The sequence below is a fragment of the Amia ocellicauda genome, chromosome 12 (genome assembly GCF_036373705.1).
Source record: "Amia ocellicauda isolate fAmiCal2 chromosome 12, fAmiCal2.hap1, whole genome shotgun sequence".
NCBI classification, from domain to species: Eukaryota; Metazoa; Chordata; class Actinopteri; order Amiiformes; family Amiidae; genus Amia; species Amia ocellicauda.
In genome coordinates this window covers 39,678,771-39,683,899 of record NC_089861.1, presented here as the reverse complement: position 1 = coordinate 39,683,899, position 5,129 = coordinate 39,678,771, and the positions used below count along the sequence as shown (strand labels likewise).

The 5,129-nt window shown below is 50.3% G+C and overlaps 1 non-coding gene across 1 annotated transcript; it reads left to right on the top strand.

Annotated features, from left to right (window-relative positions):
* Nucleotides 1-4,094: 4,094 nt before the first annotated feature.
* Nucleotides 4,095-4,168, top strand: trnai-aau (transfer RNA isoleucine (anticodon AAU)). Its single transcript has one exon. It is a non-coding gene; the product is annotated as a tRNA-Ile (tRNA).
* Nucleotides 4,169-5,129: the final 961 nt, after the last annotated feature.

The following is a 5,129-nucleotide window of genomic DNA, read 5'->3' as shown; positions in this document are numbered from 1 at the left end:
TGCCGAACTTCCTTTTTGGACTTAGGAGGCGGACAGGAGGCAATAGCGGTCACCTTGTCAACGACTGGCCGTACCTGCCCCCCTCCTAAGAGGTACCCCAGATACTTGGTCTCCCTCCTCCCAACTGTTCACTTGCCCGGGTTTTCCGTGAGCAGCGCCCAGCCGATCCAGCAACTCATCCACACGGGGCATCGGATAGGCATCAAACCTAGACACTGCATTGAGCTCCCTATAATCAACGCAGAATCTAGTGCTGCCGTCAGGCTTTGGCACCAAGACTATAGGGCTACACCATTCCGATTGTGACTTTTCAATGACTCCCAGCTCCAACATCTTCTGCACCTCTTCATTGACAGCCTACTTTTTGTAATAGGGGGTGCGATAGGGTTTGACACGCACGCAGTGGTCCAGTGCTGTGTGGATGTGGTGTTCAATGAGAAGTGTGAGCACGGGTCGGTGAGAAAAGACATGCTGGAAGCGGCACAATAAAGAGCGAACCTGCTGTTTCTGTGCGTTTGTTAAATTGAGTTCAGTGCGAACCTCAGAAACAGCGGCTTCAGACTCTTTATTGTGGGGGGAACTAAAAGCACCCAATGCTTCCTGCTCTCGCCACTTCTTCAGCATGTTCAGATGATAGATCTGCTTTTACCTCCGACGATCTGGGCGACACACCTCATAATCAACATCCCCTAAGCGGCGTGTGACCAAAAAGGGTCCCTGCCACTTAGCCAGCAGTTTAGATGTTGAATTTGGGAATAACACCAGTACCTTGTCCTTGGGTGAACGATCGTAACCGGGCTCTCCTGTTGTACATGCGCTGTTGTCGCTCCTGGGCCTGTAAGAGATGCAACTGTGCAAGTTTCCCCAGTGCCGATAGCCGATCTCTCAGGTCCAGGATGTGCTGTACCATAGAGGTCTGGGAGGGGGCGGTCGCCTCCCAGTCCTCCTTTATTAAGTCGAGGATGCCCCTCAGCCGCCTCCCGTACAGCAGCTCGAAGGGAGAGAAGCCAGTGGACGTCTGGGGCACCTCGCGTACAGCGAACAGCAGGGGTGGCAATAACTTGTCCCAGTCCCAAGCGTCTGTGCTCACAAACTTACAGATCATGTTCTTTAGGGTTTTATTAAAGAGCTCCACTAGGGCGTCTGTCTGGGGATGATAGATTGAGGTCCTGATGGACTTTATCCCCAGCAGCCTACAGAGGTCTCGCATCACGCGTGACATGAATGGAGAGCCCTGATCTGTCAGGATTTCCTTTGGGATCCCCACCCGAGTGAAGACCTTAAACAGCTCCTCGGCGATCCTAGTCGCTAACATTGTCCGTAGACGAATTGCCTCCAGGTACCGAGTGGCATAGTCTACTATGACCAGCACAAATTGATACCCCGCGGAGCTTTTCTCCAACGGACCGATCAAATCCATCCCAATGCGCTCAAATGGTATCTCCATGAGAGGCAGCGGTACCAGCGGAGCCCACGGTACTGCACTGGCATTGGTCTTCTGGCACTCCGGACAGGCAGCACACCATCTTTCTACCTCCTTTTTGATGCCTGGCCAGAAGAATCGGTCCATTATCCGGCTTAAGGTCTTGTCACGACACAGGTGACCTGCCCCAGCCAAATCAGATGAGAGCCTATGATCCTTAATATTAGATAGATAGTTTTCACTAGCGAGCACCCGGCCGGGCGATGTCCAGGCTGCCCGCAACGTCACCGTGGTTTTTCCAGGGGACCACACACTGCCGGGGGAGAGAGAAAAAGAAGGAGCTAAGGAGGCAGATTTGTTTTTGGGACAGGCAAGGCGAGAAGGGGAAGTGGGTCGGGGAGAAACATGTTTAGGTGTGGTGTTTGGCAACATGCTGGTATCCAGGACAGTCGGGTCAGAGGGGGTCTTGGGAATGGAAGGGAGGGTGCCCGCCGTCGGGCATCAGAAGGTGGCATCGTCCCGGGCAATGATGGTTCTCTGCCAGCCTGGTGCCAGCCTTCAGGTTGGACGTGGGAGATGGCAGATGAACTGCTCCAAGGCCACCAGGTCGGCAACTTCCGTGGCTTGAGCCAGCGGTGGCAGGCACCGGGAGCCAGGTTCGAACCGGAGGCTTCTGAGCTTTCGGCGCTGGCCGTCCGACGTCAGACCGACCCGGTCCAGGACACTGTCCCTCAGACTTTTGTAGTCTAGGGCATCCTCGGGACGAAGCACTCGGGTGGCAGGGGAGCCAGGCGTACCGCCCACTCCGACTCCGGCCAGTCGCAACACCGGGCAGTGCGCTTGAAGATGGTAAGAAAAGCCTCCGGGTCATGAAGTGAGCACTGACTCCGGTGGTACTCGATCCCACAACCTTTGAATGACCACTGCCCTTTTCACTAAAAGTCCAACGCGCTATCCATTGCGCCACAGAGCATGCCTACTGATGATGGGGCATCTCAGCGTGCTTGTACAAGTAGCATTTACAGATGTGTTTTTTTAATCGCTCTCTCTGATATAGAGACAAAAGGAAATGATGGGTTCTTCTTTTAGATAATACGACTCATGTTGACTTGACTGTGAGGGAAAGTTTTTGTCAGGCACACTGTCTGTGTGTTTGTCTGTCTATCTGTGGCTGTCTGTGTGTCTGTGGCAGTCTGTGCTTGTGGCTGTCTGTGTGTGTGTCTGTGGCTGGACCGATGGGGCTGATTGGAAACATCATCGACCTGGGTTTCTCTTCATCACAGATACATCTTTCGCTGCCCACATGCCCGAATTGCTTTTCAGCTGGATCACAGCCTCGCCCCAGGTGGGCAAAACCTCCAAAAGTGGTACAAACTCATCCACGTATTCCAGTGTTTCCGAGAAAGCTTGGCATAGTGAGTGAGAAAGTCAACCCTGACAGTGTGGCGACAGATGAGAAGCCACGGAATTGATGCACTCTGTGAGGTCATAGAAGTCAGCTGTGAGAGAGTTCTGAGATGTCATCGCTGAACTGGCAGTGAAGGGAGAGGGAGAGGAAGGCAAAGCATGTACATGGCTTCTCTCGCTGACTGGGCAAGATTGGATTAATGAGAGAGTGCAAGGACGGAAATGCAGTTGTTTTCTCGAAGAGTGTAGAAGAGTTTTCTGGTCTCCTGATGGAGGTGTGGGTTCAAATACCACTTCTGACAGACTGATTTATAGCATGACCAATGCTAGGAATTGCAAAAGTGTTCTTTTATTTTCTGACATTAAGCTGTTGGTCACCTCGACTCGGTTGCATAAGTGTTGAAAGTCACGGATTCCCGCAATTCTGTGGCCTCATTCTCAAGGCTATCTTCTATAATACACCTCTCAAAAAAATAAGGGAACACGTAATCATCACAGCATAACACCAAGTCAATTACACTTCAGGCATATCAATCTGTACAGTTAAGAATCCAAAGCGGTGGTGAATCACTCTCTCCTTTTTTGGTGCAAATTAAAGTGACAGCAGGTGCACCGGAGAGAGGCAACAGCAAGACAACCCCAAAAAGGGAATGGTTTTGCAGGTGGTGGCCACAGACGATTGCTCTCTCCTTATCCTTCCTGACTGATTCTTCTCTAGTTTTGCCTTTTGCTAGTGTCCTTGTCACTACTGGTATTATGAGGCGCTCCCTGCAGCCCATTCAGGTTGCACAGGTAGTCCAGCTCCTCCAGTATGGCACATCCATACGTGCCGTCTGAAGAAAGTTTGCTGTGTCTCCCAGTACAGTCTCAAAAGCATGGAGGTGGGAGAGTTACGAATTATGCAATGTACGGTGAAGATCTTGAGGTTTCCTAGACTTCGATCACGGAGATCCGATGTGTGATTTAAGAGTTCCCGCAGTTTTCTTGATCAGTATATAATCTCCCGGTGGACGTATACATCCTCTCAGAATGGCCGAGTGGTCTAATTTGCCAGACTTAAGGTGTTGTTCCCTTGAAGAGTGTAGAAGGGTTTTCTGGTCTCCTGATGGAGGCGTGGGTTCAAATCCCACTCCTGACAGATTGATTTATAGCATCACCAATGCTAGGAATTGCAAAAGTGTTCTTTTCACACTTGTGTGTAATGCATTTTGCAGCCAAATTACATAAACATGAGGAAATGCCTGGCAGAGAGACTCCTTTTGATGGCCGGTTAGCTCAGTTGGTTAGAGCGTGGTGCTAATAACGCCAAGGTCTTGGGTTCGATCCCCACATCGGCCAAGACCGATTGTAGGTGCTCATCCGTCTAGTTCGAGTCCTGTTTTTTGAATGTTTGACATGAAACTCCCTGAAGGCAAGCGTAGTAGTGCACTTAAGCAGTGGTAGGATCCACAAGACTTCATCAAGCACTGTCAAAGTCGGCCATCTACATGCACACGGGAAAATGTCCTTTCGCCGCTTTGCTTTTCTCAGAACACTTCATTTGCATTCTGTCCTCTGATAGTTTCAACTCGTGGGCTCCTGCCAATTCCTTATTACACAGACTTGGAGAGGGAAGCAATGCCAGTGGCTTCAAGAATCAACGCAAGTTTCATGAATGGCACATCTAAGCCATGGTGCCAACCAGACATTGAGCTGTTGGTCACCTCGACTCGGTTGCATAATGTTGAAAGTCACGGATTCCCGCAATTCTGTGGCCGCATTCTCAAGGCTATCTTCTATAATACACCTCTCAAAAAAATAAGGGAACAAGTAATCATCACAGCATAATACCAAGTCAGTTACAGTTCAGGCATATTAATCTGTACAGTTAGGAAGCCTAAGCGGTTGTGAATCACTGTCTCTTGTTTTGGTGCAAATGAAAGTGACAGCAGGTGCACCGGAGATAGGCAACAGCAAGACAACCCCAAAAAGGGAATGGTTTTGCAGGTGGTGGCCACAGACGATTGCTCTCTCCTTATCCTTCCTGACTGATTCTTCTCTAGTTTTGCCTTTTGCTAGTGTCCTTGTCACTACTGGAATTATGAGGTGCTCCCTGCAGCCCATTCAGGTTGCACAGGTAGTCCAGCTCCTCCAGTATGGCACATTCATCCGTGCTATCAGAAGAACCAGAAGGACCAGTATCTGCTTTTTTGTGCGAGGAGGAACAGGAGGAGCATTGCCTGAGCCCTCCAAAATGACCTCCAGCAGTCTACTGGTGTGCATGTTTCTGACTAAACTGTCAGAAACAGACTCTATGAGG